This window comes from Somniosus microcephalus, chromosome 3 (assembly GCF_052327205.1).
Source record: "Somniosus microcephalus isolate GS21.2 chromosome 3, FLI_Smic_1.0, whole genome shotgun sequence".
In the NCBI taxonomy this organism is placed as follows: domain Eukaryota; kingdom Metazoa; phylum Chordata; class Chondrichthyes; order Squaliformes; family Somniosidae; genus Somniosus; species Somniosus microcephalus.
The window spans coordinates 2,672,342-2,690,626 of NC_140989.1; positions in this window are offsets into that span (position 1 = coordinate 2,672,342).

Genomic DNA, 18,285 nt, shown 5'->3' on the forward strand with positions numbered 1-18,285 from the left:
AGGACACCCAGGTCCCTTTGAGCATCTGCATTCCCCAATCTTTCACCATTTAGGAAATACTCTGCCTTTCTGTTTTTTCTACCAAAGATAACTTCACATTTATTCACATTATATTCCATCTGCCATGTTCTCGTCCACTCACTGAGCCTGTCGAGATCCCCTTGAAGCCTCTTCACATCCTCTTCACAACTGACACTGCCACCTAGCTTTGTGTCATCAGCAAATTTGGAAATGTTACATTTAGTCCCCTGATCCAAATCATTGATATAGATTGTGAGTAGCTGGGGCCCAAGCACCGATCCTCGCGGTACCCCACTAGTCACAGCCTGCCATCCTGAAAAAGACCCGTTTATCCCTACTCTTTGTTTTCAGTCTGTTAACCAATTCTCAATCCATGCTAGTATATTACCCCCAATTTCAAGCGCCCTAATTTTGTTCACCAACCTCTTATGTGGGACCTTATCGAAGGCCTTCTGAAAATCCAAATATACCACATCTACCGGTTCCCCTTTGTCTACTCCACTAGTTACATCCTTAAAGAACTCAAATAGATTTGTCAAACAGGATTTCCCTTTCATAAATCCAGGTTGACTCTGCCCAATCTTACTATTAGTTTCTAAGTGTCCAGTTATTGCATCCTTTATAATAGATTCCAGCATTTTCCCAACTATTGATGTGAGGCTAACCGGTCTGTAGTTCCCCGTTTTCTCTCTCCCTCCTTTCTTAAATAGCGGGGTTACATTTGCTATCCTCCAATCTGCAGGAACCGTTCCAGAATCTATAGAATTTTGGAAGATGACAACCAATGCGTCCACTATCCCAATGGCCACCTCTTTCAAAACCCTAAGATGTAGGTCATCCAGTCCTTGGGATTTATCGACTTTTAGTCACATTAATTTTGCTAGTACTGTTTTTTTACTAATAATTTCTTTAAATTCCTCATTCTCGTCACACCCTTGGTTTTCTCGTATTTCTGGGAGGTTTTTTTGTGTCTTCCTCCGTGAAGACAGGAACAAAGTATTTATTTAATTTCTCCGCCATTTCCTCATTCCCCATTATAAATTCTCCCGTCTCCGACTGTAAAGGACCTACATTTACCTTCGCCAGTCTTTTCCTTTTCACATACCTATAGAAGCTTTTACAATCCGTTTTTATATTTTTCACTAGTTTGTGCTCATATTCCATTTTCCCTTTTTTTTATCAATTTCTTGGTCCCCCTTTGCCGATTTCTAAAAAGATCCCAATCCTCAGGCTGACTGCTTTTTCTGCCAACTTTATAAGCTTCCTCCTTTGACTTAATATTAGCTTTAATTTCTTTTGTTAGCCATGGTTGGATCACTTTTCCTTTTGGGTTTTTATGCCTTAGAGGAATATATGTTTGTTGCAAATTACGCATTATTTCCTTGAATGTTAGCCATTGTATGTCCACCTTCACACCTTTTAGTGTAGTCTCCCAATCTACCATGGCCAACTTGTCCCTCATACCTTTGTAGTTTCCTCTGTTTAGATTGAAGACCTTAGTTTCAGATTGGACTACATCACTCTCAAACTTAATGTAAAATTCAATCATATTATGGTCACTTGTCCCTAAAGGCCCCTTTACCACAAGATTATTGATTAGCCCTTTCTCATTACACAGTACCAGATCAAGAATAGCCTGTTCCCTGGTTGGTTCCTCCACATACTGATCCAGGAAACCATCTCGCATGCATTCCAAGAATTCGTCCTCCACACCATTAGAGGTCATTTGATTTGCCCAATCAATATGTAGATTAAAGTCCCCCATGATTACCGTATTGCCCTTGTTACATGCACTTCTAATCTCTTGATTGATACTGTGCCCTACATTACCATTACTGTTTGGTGGCCTATACACAACTGCCACCAATGTTTTCCGCCCTTTGCTGTTTCTTAGCTCCACCCAAACTGATTCCAGTCCTACATCACGATCTGCCGAGCCAAGATCTTTTATCTCTACCGTACCGATCTCATCCCTTATTAACAGCGCTACGCCACCTCCTTTTCCTTTTTGTCTGTCCTTCCTAAATGTTGAGTACCCTGGAACATTCAGTTCCCAGCATTTACTTCCATTAGTGCCATTAATTCATCCACCTTGTTGCGAATGCTACGGGCATTTAGATAAAGTGCCTTCAACTTTGCCTGTTTAATATTTTTCTGCACTTTGACCCTCTTTACTGTTGGCCTTTGTTTCTGCTTCCTACTAATTTTGCTGACTACTTTTCTAACTTGCACTTCCAGCTTTGTTTCTCTCCCTTCTGGGCCCACACTTAGGTTCCCAGCCGTTCACCACTACTCTCTGTTTCCTGTCACTGAGCCAATCCCATATCCATGCTGCCACTGTCCCTTTTATTCCATGGGCTTCAACTTTGCTGGCAAGCCTATTATGTGGCACTTTATCAAACACATTTTGGAAATCCATGTACACTACGTCAACTGCATTGCCCTCATCAACACTCTCTGTTACCTCATCAAAGAACTCAATCAAGTTAGTTAAACACGATTTGCCTTTAACAAATCCATGCTGGCTTTCCTTAATTAATCCACACTTGTCCAAGTGACTCTTAATTTTGTCCTTGATTACTGTTTCTAAAAGTTTCCCCACTACCGAGGTCAAACTGACTGGCCTGTAGTTGCTGGGTTTATCTTTACACCCTTTTTTGAATAATGGTGTAACATTTGCGATTCTCCAGTCCTCTGGCACCACCCCCGTATCTAAGGAGGATTGGAATATTATGGCCAGTACTTCCGCGATTTCCACCCTCAATTCCCTCAACATCCTAGGATGCATCCCATCCGCTCCTGGTGACTTATCTACTTTAAGGACAGGCAGCCTTTCTAATACCTCTTCTTTATCAATTTTTACTCTTGCTCCCTCTCTCTTCACTGTTCCTGTTACTCTCACTCTCTCCCTCCACTGCCTCTGTTACTCACTCTCTCTTCACTGTCCCTGTTACTCACTCTGTCTCTCTCCCCGCTGTCCCCGGATTTCGTGTCCTTCTCCCCACATCCCCAACCCCACCTACCCACCTTCTCCCCATATCCCCAAACCCCACCTACCCACCTTCTCCCCATATCCCCCAACCCCACCTACCCACCTTCTCCCCATATCCCCAACCTCACCTACCCACCTTCTCCCCACATCCCCAACCCCACCTTCTCCCCATATCCCCAAACCGCACCTACCCACCCAGTAATTTATTCCACAACTCGATTCCCCTTAGTTTTCACTGACCCTTCTCTCACTGACCTTTCATAGGAACATAGGACCAGGAGTAGGCCATTCAGCCCCTCGAGCCTGTTCCGCCATTCAATGAGATCACGGCAGATCTGCGATCTAACTCCATAAACCCGCCTTTGGCCCATATCCCTTAATACCTTTGGTTAACAAAAATCTATCAATCTCAGATTTAAAATTGACAATTGATCCAGCATCAATTGCTGTTTGCGGAAGAGTTCCAAACTTCTACCACCCTTTGTGTGTAGAAGTGTTTCCTAATTTCACTCCTGAAAGGTCTGGCTCTAATTTATAGACTCTGCCCCCAGTCCGAGACTCCCCAACCAGCGGAAATAGTTTCTCTCTCTCTACCCTATCTGTTCCCCTTAATATCTTGAAAACTTCGATCAAATCACCCCTTATCCTTCTAAATTCCAGGGACTACAACCCTAATTTGTGTAATCTCTCCGCATAATTTAACCCTTGGGATCCGGGTATTATTCTGGTAAACCTACGCTGCACTCCCTCCAAGGCCAATATATCCTTCCTAAGGTGTGGTGCCCAGAACTGCTCACAGTGCTCCAGGTGTGATCTGACCAGGGCTTTGTACAGCTGCAGCATAACTTCTACCCCTTGTATTCTAGTCCTCTCGATATAAAGGCCAGCATTCCATTAGCCTTTTTGATTATTTTCTGTTTCTATTCATGAGATTTTAATGATCTATGTACCTGGACCCCCCGAGTCTCTTTGAACATCCACTGTTTTTAGCCTTTCACCATTTAGAAAGTTCCCTGTTCGATCCTTTTTAGATCCAAAGTGGATGACCTCACACTTGCCTACATTGAAATCCATTTGCCACAGTTTTGCCCATTCACTTAATCTATCGATATCCTTTTGTAATTTTATGCTTTCATCTACACTGTCTACAATGCTGCCTATCTTTGTGTCATCGGCAAATTTGGTTAGGTGGCTTTCTATCCCATCATCTAAGTCATTAATAAATACGGTGAATAGTTGAGGCCCCAACACAGATCCCTGCGGGACACCACTCATCACATCCTCCCCATTATCCCCACTCTCTGTCTCCTGCCGCTCAGCCAATTTCCTAACCAGGTCAATAATTTGCCCTCAATTCCGTGGGCTTCTACCTTAGATAACAGTCTCTTATGTGGGACTTTATCAAATGCCTTCTGGAAGTCCATATAAATAACATCGATAGACATTCCCCTGTCCACTACTTTAGTCACCTCTTCAAAAAATTCAGTCAGGCATGACCTACCGTTCACAAATCCATGCTGGCTCTCTCTGATCAACTGAAAATTTTCAAGGTGTTCAGTCACACTATCCTTAATTATAGATTCTAGTAATTTCCCCACAACAGATGTTAGGTTAACTGGTCTATAGTTCCCTGGTTTCCCGCTCTCTCCATTCTTAAATAGCGGAGTGACATGCACAATTTTCCAATCTACAGGAATGGTTCCTGGAAAGGTCTGCATGTCACTCCGCTATTTAAGAATGGTGAGAGAGGGAAACCAGGGAATCTGACCCTTCACCCACTGGCCCTTCACTGTCACCCACTGACCCTTCACCCCCTGACCTTTCCCATGTCCCTGAGCTTTGATTGTTCACATAAGAAATCGTGTTACTGTTGGAGTTTTGTGAGGGAGCGGCAGAGTAAATGTCCAAGACATGGAACCACTCTGCTGCCAAACTAATGGAATTTATTCCTTTTACAGACAAGACGAGGAGATCTGATCAACACGGAGCCAAGCTTTGTTTAAAGATGTGTTTACGTGGGATGTCGAGGAGAATCTGTTACTTGTCTCACTCCAGTCAGTGTTCCCTATGCGACCAGACCTGCAGTCTGCTGCTGTTATCCTTAAAGTGTTAGAGATATTGGGCTAGATTTTCAGTTGCTTGCACCAGCAGTTAGCGCCTTAAGAGAAGTGATTTTCGGGCGCTATTCGTGTAGTGCCCGGGCGCAGCGCAGTTTGCGCCCCGCCCCAAATTAAGTTGCCCGTTAGCGCCGGCGCAAAGTTTAGCGGCCGCCCGGATGCGCGCGCAGAAAATGACATCACATCCTCGTGCAACGCCCTTTGGCCGCCCCGAATCCAAACTTCAGTTGGACCGCCCCATTGTGCGGCTGGCGTCCAGAGCGTTTCTAAAATGGAACGCAACACACCCTGGGGAGCGCAAATTAAAGGGCACTCCTCCTGCACTATAAAAGGCAGTCTGCATGTGTTGTGTGGAAGGATCCAGTGTGTTGTTGTGAACGGTGTATTTATGTTTACCACCACCACCACCGCCACCGCGACGACGACGACGACGACGACAAAAAACACATGCACCAGAGTGTGTGTCGGGCGCTGCGCTCTGCACCGCCGGCTTAGCGCCTAAAGATAGTAGTGCAACACCTCTTTTAGCGCTCCACCGACCTCTTAGGGCGAAGCCACTGAATTTCCGGCAACGGGGCGCTACTTTGGGGCGGGCGCTAAGGTTAGCGCCCCAAAACTGTCCATACTGAAAATCTAGCCCTATAAGTCTGTTCTCCCTGTATTGGGCCAATATAAATTACCCAGGCCTTCCCATGTGCGCATTTGTTAATGTTACACAGTGTCCCCTCTCCCAACCTGGATCACTACACTCGGCCCAGGACCCAGTTGCCAACGTGAACACTCCCTTTCCTCCTGCTCCTCACTCTATTTTGCTCCGTGAATAAGCCCACCACTCAGGGTCAGGCAGCAGTCTCCAGTGTTGTTGGTGTTACAGCAGAAAATGATTCAAACAACAAACACCTTTCCAGCACCACGACCTGCAGCTCCGAACAGATGGGAGCTTCAGAACGTAACAGGAACAGATTCAGCATGTAACAGAGAAGAATCTGAAAATGAGCCAAACCTTCAACACCAGTTAGACTCGTAGATACAGGCTGGGGACCAGGGGCTGAGACAGGCCGGGGATCAGGGGCTGATACAGGCCGGGGACCAGGAGCTGAGACAGGCCGGGGATCAGGGGCTGATACAGGCCGGGGACCAGGAGCTGAGACAGGCCAAGGATCTAGGGCTGATACAGGCCGGGGATCAAAGGTAGATACAGGCCAGGGATCAGGGGCTGGTGCAAGGGTCAAGGATGTCTCGGAGAAGCTGCAGAAAATTTTGGAAAGGGAGGGTGAACAGCCAGTTGTCGTGGTGCATATAGGTACCAGCGATATAGGTAAAGAATGGGATGAGGTCCTAAAAGCTGAATATAGGGAATTAGGAGGTAAATTAAAAAATAGGACCTCAAAGGTAGTAATCTCAGGATTGCTACCAGTGCCACATGCTAGTCAGTGTAGAAATAGAAGGATACTTCAAATGAATACGTGGCTAGAGGAATGGTGCAAGGGGGAGGGATTCAAATTCCTAGGACATTGGAACTGGTTCTGGGGGAGGTGGGACCAGCACAAACCGGACGGTTTGCACCTGGGCAGGACCGGGACTGATGTCCTTGGGGGAGTGTTTGCTAGTGCTGTGGGGGAGGGTTTTAACTAAAATAGCAGGGGGTTGGGAACCTGAGCAGGGAGTCAAATGAAAGGGAAACAAGGATAGAAGCAAAAGACAGGAAGGAGAAAAACAAAGGTGGCAATCGGAGAAATCAAGGGTTTAAAACAAACATGGCCACAGTAAATAATAATTCTAAAAGGTCTAAGAGCATTACAAAAACAAGCCCGAAGGCTTTGTGTCTTAATGCAAGGAGCATTCGTAATAAGGTGGATGAATTAGCAGCGCAAATAGAGGTAAATGAATATGATATGATTGGGATTACGGAAACATGGCTCCAGGGAGACCAAGGCTGGGAACTCAACATCCAGGGGTATTCAATATTCAGGAAAGACAGGCAAAAAGGAAAAGGAGGTGGGGTAGCATTGCTGGTTAAAGAGGGGATTAACACAATTGTAAGGAAGGATATTAGCTCTGATGATGTGGAATCTGTATGGGTAGAACAGAGAAATACCAAAGGGCAGAAAACGTTAGTGGGAGTGGTGTATAGACCCCCAAACAGTAATACGGAGGTTGGGGATGGCATGAAAAGGGAAATTAGAGACGCGTGCAATAAGGGCACAGCAGTTATCATGGGTGACTTTAATCTACATATAGATTGGGCAAACCAAATTAGTAACAATACTGTGGAGGAGGAATTCCTGGAGTGTATACAGGATGGTTTCCTGGACCAATATGTCGAGGAACCAACTAGGGATCAGCCCATCTTAGACTGGGTATTATGCAATGAGAAAGGATTAATTAGCAATCTTGTTGTGCGAGGCCCCTTGGGTAGGTGCAATCATAATATGATATAATTCTTCATTAAGATGGAGAGTGAAGTAATTGACTCAGAGACGAAGGTCCTGAATTTAAATAAAGGGAACTATGATGGTATGAGACGTGAGTTGGGTAGGATTGATTGGGTAATGTCACTCAAAGGGTTGATGGTGGATAGGCAATGGCAAACATTCAAAGATTGCATGGATGAACTACAGAATTTGTTTATCCCAGTTTGGCATAAAAATAAATCAAAAAAGGTGACTCAACCGTGGCTAACAAGGGTAATTAGGGATAACATAAGATCCAAAGAGAGGACACATAATTTGGCCAAAAAAGCAGCAAACCTGAGGATTGGGAGCAGTTTAAGATTCAGCAAAGGAGGACAAAGGGATTAATTAGAGGGGGAAAATAGATTATGAAAGTAAGCTTGCAAGGAACATAAAAACTGACTGTAAAAGCTTTTATAGATATGTGAAGAGAAAAAGATTGGTGAAGTCAAGCATAGGTCCCTTACAGTCAGAATCAGGGGAATTTATAATGGGGAACAAAGAAATGGCAGACCAATTAAATACATATTTTGGTTCTGTCTTCACAAAGGTGGACACAAATAACCTCCCAGAGATGTCGGGGAACATAGGGACTAAAGAGAGGGAGGAACTGAAAGAAATCAGTATTTGTAGGGAAATGGTGTTGGGGAAGTTGACGGGATTGAAGGCCGATAAATCCCCAGGGCCTGATAATCTACATCCTAGGGTACTTAAGGAAGTGGCCCTGGAGATAGTAGATGCATTGCAGGCCATCTTCCAGAACTCGATAGACTCTGGAACAGTACCCATGGATTGAAGGGTAGCTAATGTTACCCCACTATTCAAAAAAGGTGGTAGCGAAAAAGCGGGGAATTATAGACCGGTAAGCCTGACATCGGTAGTGAGGAAAATGCTAGAGTCCATTATAAAAGATGTAATAGCAGAGCACTTGGAAAGCAGTGACAGGATCGGACAAAGTCAACATGGATTTACAAAAGGTGAATCATGCTTGACTAATCTACTGGAATTTTTTGAGGATGTAACTGGTAAAATAGATAAGGGAGAACCAGTGGATGTGGTGTATTTGGACTTTCAGAAGGCTTTCGATAAGGTCCCACATATGAGATTAGCGTGCAAAATTAAGGCACATGGGATTGGGGCAAGATATTGACTTGGATAGAGAACTGGTTGGCAGACAGGAAGCAAAGAGTTGGAATAAACGATTCTTTTTCTGAGTGGCAGGCAGTGACTAGTGGGGTACCGCAGGGATCGGTCCTGGGACCCCAGCTGTTCACTGTAATGTATGTACCTTTAAGGGGGGGAACTACTTTTTACAGCTCATGTATACTGTAGTACCGGCAGTGACCACACCTGTATATAACGTTGAGTAGTAATCTGTACAGATCAGTTGCAGTCTGAGCCACGTTGAGTAAACACCGTTTGTACTGTTCTCCGCAGTCTGTGTCTGATTATACATGGACATAACATTGGCGACGAGGCAGGTTCGAACCTACCTGCAACTCTGCATCACCTCCCGGGGATTCGTTCCTGAAGATCAGTGGATTGGAGGTCAAGGCCAGAGACTCGGGCGTCGACCACGGGCAACCGCCCAGTCATCCAGCAGAGACTCGAGAATTGCGGGGGAGGCTGTCGAGAGCCAGGCTTGGCTTTCCAGTCGAGGTGGTCCAGCGAAACGGGCTGGCAACAGGTAGTGCGCAGACCCTTCCTGGACAGCGGCGGGTTAGAGCCCGACCGAGCGGCACAGCAAAGAGCCGAGCAGCGTCGACGAGGGAGAGAGAGACGCGCAGAAACCCACGAGGCGCCGTCATTGCCATGAGGACCGCCGAGAGCGGCGTTGGCAGCAGCGCAGGAGAAGCGCGCGAAACCTACAGGGCGCCGCCATTGCCACGAGAACCGGCAGCAGCGGGGGAGGAAGGAAAGCACGGGAGATGCCATTTTAAGCCATTGGGAGACGCCATTTTAAACCACACCCAAAATGCCGAAGAGTGGCAGTATCACTGCATTTGACAATGAAGTCGAAGATTGGACTACATATGTCAAACGAATAGAGGTGTACTGCAAGGCAAATGAGGTGTTAGATGACAAGAAAGCGTCGGTATTGTTGAATTTAATAGGTGCAAAGACGTATGGGTTATTGCGAAATCTAGTAACCCCAATGAAGCCAATGGAAAAGAGTTTTGAAGACATAGTAACGATACTAAAGGAACATTTAAACCCCACACCGCTGCTGATAGCAGAAAGATTTAAGTTTCACAAACGGAACCAGCATAAGGATGAAAGCAATGCTGATTATTTAACAGAACTGCGCAAACTATCGAAACACTGCCAGTTTGAAGCGGGACTGGCAGATACCTTAAGGGACAAGTTTGTGTGTGGGCTTCAAAGTGAAGGAACCCAGAAACGGCTTTTATCTGAAAAGGACCTTACGCTGGAAAAGGCTTTCAGCATTGCGGTATCATATGAAGCAGCAGCACGGGGCGCTGCAGAGATACAACAGAGACCGCAAGAATATGGCACAAACGAAATGTCATATGGAACAGAGAAGTGCTATCGCTGTGGCAGAACAACACACGACCAGAATGATTGCTGGTTCAAAGACAAAGTGTGCAGACAGTGTGGAAAAGTAGGACACATAGCACGAGTCTGCAGGTCGGGAAAGAAAACCAGCAATAAGAAACCGACCACAGGAAAGTACAAGAAGGTACATAAGATAACGGAGAATAGTTCAGACAAACAAAAGAGTGATAACGACTCCGAAAGCAGGGAACTGAGTTGTCCGAAACTACATAATGTGATCACAACAGAGGATCGCCGAACCATTTGGGTCACTCTCAAGATAGCAGGAGTTCAGGTAAAGATGAAATTGGACACAGGATCAGCCCTAACAGTCATAAACCGACGGGACTACGAGCGGCTATTCTCACACATACCCTTGAGAGACACAAAAATTATTTTGAAGGCGTACACGGGGCAAAAAGTCTACCCCAAAGGAAAAATAAGGGTGACCGTTATATATAACGGTAAGGAAACACCAAAACTAGACCTGTATGTATTGCAAGATGGAGGACCACCATTACTGGGACGTGAATAGATCCGGAAAATACAACTGGATTGGCATTCCATACAGGCACTGACTGTGGCTGACAAAAAGGATGACGACGTCACACCTGGGCGACTGTCAAAGATCCTAACTGACGCGAAAGAAGTGTTCCAGCAAGGACTTGGAACACTAAAAGGCATGACAGCGATGATTAAAATTGAAGAAAACGCAAGTCCAAACTTTTTTAAGGCCAGACCGGTACCTTATGCGATCCGCCCAGCCGTCGAAGCATAGCTGGAGAGTCTGGAACGTTCAGGTGTACTGTCCAAGGTAGACTGGAGCGAGTGGGCTACACCCATCGTCCCTGTGATGAAAAAGCCGTTGAGCAGCACGCCTGGGGAACCAAGGAAGGTTCGCATCTGTGGGGACTTTAAGGTAACAGTGAACCCGGTCCTTCACACCGTACAATATCCACTTCCGCGGATTGAAGATATTTTCGCCTCGCTATCTGGAGGGAAACGCTTCACTAAGATTGATCTGGCCCAGGCGTATCTGCAAATGGAGGTAGAAGAAGCATCAAAAAAATACCTCACAATCAACACCCATAAAGGTCTCTACCAATACAACCGGCTGGTATTCGGGGTAGCATCAGCTCCGGCTATTTGGCAGAGGGCAATGGAACAAGTCCTGCAAGGGATCCCAGGGACCCAGTGTTATTTGGACGACATCCTGGTCACGGGCGAAAATGACAGTGATCACCTTGCCAACCTGGAGCAGGTGCTCACTAGATTGCAGGAATATGGGCACCGAGCTAACCGCGCCAAATGCGAGTTTTTTAGAAAACAGATCTCGTATTGTGGCCACGTTATCGATAAAGAGGGGTTACATAAGTCCCCAGAGAAGATTGAGGCAGTAGTCAAGGCTCCAGCACCGGAAAATGTGTCACAACTGAGGTCGTTCCTCGGGCTGGTAAACGACTACCATAAGTTCTTGCCAAATTTGTCTACAATACTATACCCACTGAACACCCTACTGCAAACTGGGGTGCCATGGAAGTGGAGTGACGAATGTAGACGAGCTTTCCAGAAGAGCAAAACACTAATCATGAATCCCAAGATGGCGGCGCGCACGGACGCAGCGGCTTTGTCTCTCCCGAGACTGAGCGTTTTCACCCTCCTTCTGAGTCGCTTCTGGACTCTGCTGATTCGGGAATTAAAGGCTGACCTACCGTACAGCCGGCAGACGCTCCTAGACATCGGGGCCGACTGCGTGCGGCTTACAGTCGGCGACATCGATCTGCCTCCCGACATCGCCCGACCCCCGGGACCAGCGTGGCGTCCTTCCCCAGACGAAAGTCAGCGCAGACCGCGCAGAGAACGCAAGCAGAAGCGGGGTAAGAGGGCAGGTATCCAAAACAGGCTGAAGAGGGCCCCACACAAACCCTCCCTCCCAAGTATTTTCCTTGCCAACGTCAGGTCACTGGAGAACAAAATGGATGAGATCAAACTTGATCTCTCCACACAGAAAAGGACAAAGGAATGCTGCGCCATGATCTTCACAGAGACCTGGCTGAACAACGGCATCCCTGACACCACCATCCAACTAGAAGGACGCACGGTCTTCCGCGCCGACAGAACTGCAGACTCCGGTAAGAGCAAGGGAGGCGGTTTGTGCATTTACACTAACAATGCCTGGTGCACTAACACTGACATAATCGATAGATCCTGCTCGGCAGATTTGGAATTCCTCATGGTAGGGTGCAGACCCTTACCTGCCTCGGGAATTCACGGCTGTTATCATCACTGCGGTCTACATCCCACCACACGCTAATGCCAAACTAGCACTGAAGGACCTCTACAGGGCCATCAGCGAACAACAAACTGCGCACCCAGACGGAGCTTTTATTGTCGCGGGGGACTTCAATCACATAAACCTAAAAACTGTACTACCGAAATTCCACCAGAATGTTTCCTGCCCCACAAGAGGGGAGAACACACTGGATCAAGTCTACACGAGCATTGTATAGATGCTTATAAGGCCATTCCCTGCCCCCACCTTGGGAAGTCTGAGCACCTCTCCCTGTTTCTAGCCCCGGCATACAAACCGCTCATCAAAAGAGTGAGAACATCAGTGAGATCAGTGAAAGTATGGCCAGAGGGGGCAGTATCGGAGCTTCAGGATTACTTCGAACGCACTGATTGGGGCATGTTTGCCCATAATGACATCGAGGAATACGCATCCACAGTGCTATTCTACATCAACAGCTGCGTCGAGGTCGTCACGACCCATAAAAATATCAGGACATACCCCAACCAGAAACCCTGGATGAACGGAGAGGTCCGCTCACTGTTGAAAGCACGCGACGCAGCATTTAAATCTGGCGACGCGGCGGCTTACAGTGCAGCTAGGACCAACCTAAAAAAGGGTATCAGGACTGCCAAAAGGAAACAGACACTGCGGATAGAGGATCACTTCCGCAACAACTCGGACCCCCGGCGCATGTGGCAAGGCATCCAGTCCATCACTGACTACAAGGGCAAAAACACCAGTCCCCCGGTTAGCGATGCCTCCCTTCCGGAGGAGCTTAACAACTTCTACGCTCGCTTCGACAGGGACAACAGGGAGCCGGCTACCAAAGCCTTGCCACCCCTGGAAGACCAGGTGCTCACTCTGTCGACCTCCGACGTAAGGGGTGTTCTACGCGGAGTGAACACACGAAAGGCTGCTGGACCGGATAGCATCCCTGGACGGGTACTCAAGGAATGTGCTGATCAGCTGGCTGATGTCTTCACCGCCATCTTCAATCTGTCATTGGCCCAGGCAGTAGTCCCTACATGCTTCAAGACCGCTACCATTATTCCTGTGCCAAAACAAACGGCTGTGACGTGCCTGAACGACTATCGACTTGTCGCACTCACACCCATCATAATGAAGTGTTTCGAGAGACTGGTCCTGGCTCACATCAAAGCCAGTGTTCCTGCCTCCCTTGACCAACACCAGTTTGCCTATCGTGCAAACAGATCAACGGAGGATGCAATCACAACTGCTCTACACTCGGCACTGAATCACTTAGATGGTAAGGAGACCTACATCAGAATGCTGTTCATAGATTACAGCTCAGCATTCAACACTATCGTCCCCAACAAGCTGGCCACCAAACTCCAAACTCTTGGCCTGAACACTTCCCTCTGCAACTGGACCCTGGACTTCCTAACAAACAGACCCCAGTCTGTCAAATTAGGTAACCACACCTCCCCCCCCCTGAACACGGGGGCCCCACAAGGATGTGTGCTGAGCCCCCTCCTCTACTCCCTCTTCACCCACGACTGTGTGGCTGTTAATGGTTCCAACACCATCATCAAGTTTGCGGATGATACCACGGTAGTAGGCCAGATCACCAACAACGATGAGTCAGCCTACAGGGAGGAGGTCCAGCATCTCGTGAAGTGGTGCGCCGACAACAACCTGGCCCTTAACACCAAGAAAACAAAAGACATCATTGTGGACTTCAGGAAGTCCAAAGGCGGAAGTCACACCCCCATCCACATCAATGGGGCTGTGGTGGAAAGGGTGGACAGCTTTAAGTTCCTCGGAGTCCACATCACGGAAGACCTCTCCTGGTCCCTCAACACCTCCTCTCTGGTGAAGAAGGCCCAGCAGCGCCTATATTTCCTAAGGAGGCTGAAGGGATGTAATCTGTCACCCCTGATCCTCTCTAACTTTTACCGCTGCACTATAGAGAGCATCCTGACAAACTGTATCACAGTATGGTACGGCAGCTGTAGCTACTATGACCGGAAAGCCCTGCAGCGGGTAGTCAAAACTGCCCAACGCATTACCGGCACCCGGCTACCGACCATAGAGCACATCTACCAGAAACGCTGTTTACGGAGGTCACGGTCCATCATCAAAGACCCTACCCACCCCAGCCACAGTCTGTTCACCCTCCTGCCATCTGGGAGACGCTACAGATGCATTCGCACCCGTACGACCAGATTTAGGAACAGCTTCTTTCCCAGGGCTGTCATCCTACTGAACTCCACAAATAAACGCTAAAGCCTGCACATCTGCCAATGCACTTTATTATGGTTATATTTATGTTAATATACAACAAGCCAAATGTATGTTGAATGTTTAAATGTCTTAATCCAAATGTACACTCTCGGGAGCCGCAAGCCTACATTTCGTTGTACTGCACTTGTGCATTAACAATGACAATAAAAGTTGATTTGATTTGATTTGATTTATCACATTGAAAGAGGCGTTGGCCCATTACAACCCAGCATTACCAATTCGGTTGGCATGTGATGCATCACCCTACGGCATTGGAGCGGTGCTGTCGCACAAATTCTCGGACGGCTCAGAGAGGCCAATAGCCTTTGCGTCACGATCACTAACCTCAGCCGAGCGTAACTACGCCCAGATTGATAGGAAGGCCCTCAGCCTAGTGTGGGGAGTGAAAAAGTTCAATCACTATCTGCACGGGCAGAAATTCACCTTGCTGACTGATCACCAGCCTCTTTTCTCCATTTTTAATCCAAAGAAGGGCGTTCCGGTGATGACTGCGCAACGACTACAAAGATGGTCACTTTTTCTAGGGGCGCACCACTATGAAATCGAATATAAGGGCACGAAACAGCATGGAAATGCTGATGTGCTATCACGCCTGCCACTGCCTACTGCGGAGGAAGCACCAGCAGTGGATCCTGTCAAAATATTCCATTCGACTATAGTTGAACACCTACCGGTAACTAACGCTTGTATCGAAAAGGAAACCCGAAATGACCCGACACTGTCTCGGGTATATGATTTGACGGCGAAGGGATGGCCAGCACATGGCGACTCACTGTTGCCAGCATTCTCAACAAGGAGAGAACAGCTGTCAGTGTGCCGTGGGACCTTGATGTGTGGATCCCGAGTGGTAATTCCACTCAAGTTAAGGGATAGAGTGCTCAATGAGCTTCATGAGGGTCATCTGGGAGGGGTAAAAATGAAAAGCCTAGCCAGGGCTTATGTGTGGTGGCCAGGAATCGATAAACAAATCGAGGACCTGACCAAGAGCTGCTCAGGATGCCAGAAAGTCCAAAATGCACCACCACAGGCCCCTCTACACCCATGGGAGTGGCCCTCATCTCCATGGCAACGGGTACACATTGATTTTGCTGGTCCATTCATGGACTCAATGTTTTTAATAGCCGTGGATGTGCACTCGAAATGGCCTGAGGTGATCAAAATGTCCTCCACCACCACGGAGAAAACTATTGCAGTCCTACGGACCACTTTTGCCAGGAATGGCTTGCCAGAACAGATTTGCTCTGACAACGGACCACAGTTTGTGTCCGAAGAGTTTCGGAGGTTCTTGAAAAAGAATGGGGTAAGACATTACACATCCGCCCCGTATCATCCAGCCACAAATGGATTGGCTGAGAGGTTCGTACAAACCTTTAAGAAGGCAATAAAGGCTATGTACAATGACAACATTCCGCTGCAGCACAAGGTGGACAATTTCCTGTTCGCCTACCGGAATGCGACACATGCAGTCACCAACCAGGCCCCAGCCATGATGTTCTTTAACCGAAGGTTAAGATCTCGCCTGGATTTGCTCAGACCAAACGTACGAAGAGATGTTGAGAGTAAGCAATTCCAGCACATCCATGAGAAGCCATCAAAGAGCTTCAATGTAGGGCAACCAGTCTTGGCCCGCGACTACCGAACAGAAAAATGGCAGCCAGGAACGATATGCACACGGCAGGGCCCACTAATGTACACTGTGGACATTGGGGAGAGCATTGTGAGACGCCATGCTGACCAGATCCTAGAGTCACAGGAACAAGTCAACCCCATGCCTCGCCCATACGTACCTGGTGATGAACCCAACGTACAGGTAGCATCTACCCCAGAAACAGTAGCATCGGAAGCTGATGAACCAACCGACAACAGGGGGCCAGAATCGCCTCCGCACCAAGAGCAAGACACTCGGGAAAGGCGCTATCCAGAAAGGATCAGGAAGCCTCCCCAATGACTGAATTTATAAATAGACTATTTTCAACTAATGTTGCATGTTAAAAGTGTTAATTGTAATTAGTTTGATATTTAATTGTTAAATGAGTGTTATGGTACTGTTAATCTAAAAGGGGAGGAATTGTAATGTATGTACCTTTAAGGGGGGAACTACTTTTTACAGCTCATGTATACTGTAGTACCGGCAGTGACCACACCTGTATATAACGTTGAGTAGTAATCTGTACAGATCAGTTGCAGTCTGAGCCACGTTGAGTAAACACCGTTTGTACCGTTCTCCGCAGTCTGTGTCTGATTATACACGGACGTAACATTCACAATATATATTAATGATCTGGACGAGGGAATTGGATGTAATATCTCCAAATTTGCAGATGACACAAAGCTGGGTGGGAGGGTATGCTGTGAGGAGGATGTCGTGAAACTCCAGTACGATTTGGACAGGTTGGGTGATTGGGCAGAAACATGGCAAATGCACTATAATGTGGATAAATGTGAGGTTATCCACTTTGGTGGCAAAAACAGGAAGGCAGATTGTTATTTGAATGGCAATAGATTGGGAGAAGGGGAAGTGCAAAGAGCCCTGGGTGTCCTTGTGCACCAGTCGCTGAAGGTAAGCATGCAGGTGCAGCAGGCGGTTAAGAAGGCAAATGGTATGTTGGCCTTCGCAGCGAGAGAGTTCGAGTACAGGAACAAGGATGTCTTGCTGAAGTTATACAGGGCCTTGGTGAGACTGCACCTTGAGTATTGTGTGCAGTTTTGGTCACCTTATCTGAGGAAGGATGTTTTTGCCATGGAAGGAGTGCAGCGACGATTCACCAGGCTGATATCTGGGATGGCAGGAATGACGTATGAGGAGAGATTGGGTCGATTGGGCTTATACTCACTGGAGTTTAGAAGATTGAGAGGGGATCTCATCGAAACCTATAAAATTCTGTCAGGCCTGGACAGACTAGATGCAGGAAGGATGTTCCCGATGGCCGGGGAATCCAGAACCAGGGGTCATAGTCTAAGGATAAGGGGTAAGCCATTTAGGACTGAGATGAGGAGGAATTTCTCACCCAGAGAGTGGTGAACCTGTGGAATTCTCTGCCACAGAGGGCGGTGGAGGCCAGTTCATTAAATATATTCAAGAAAGAGTTGGATATATTTCTTAAGGCTAAAGGGATCAAGGGATATGGGGAGAAGGCAGGGACAGGGTACTGAATTTGGATGATCAGCCATGATCTCATTGAATGGCGGAGCAGGATCGAGGGGCCGAATGGCCTACTCCTGCTCCTATCTTCTATGTTTCTACGATACAGGCCGGGGATCAGGGGCTGAGACAGCCTGGGGATCAGGGGCTGAGACAGGCCAGGGATCAGGGGCTGATACAGGCCGGGGATCAGGGGCTGATACAGGCCGGGGATCATGGGGCTGATACAGGCCGGGGATCATGGGGCTGATACAGGCCGGAGATCAGGGGCTGAGACAGGCCGGGGATCGGGGGCTGATACAGCCCGGGATCAGGGGCTGATACAGGCCGGGGATCAGAGGTAGATACAGGCCGGGGATCAGAGGCTGAGACAGGCCGGGGATCAGGCCAGGGACCAGGGGCTGACAGGCCGGGGATCAGGGGCTGAGACAGGCCGGGGATCAGGG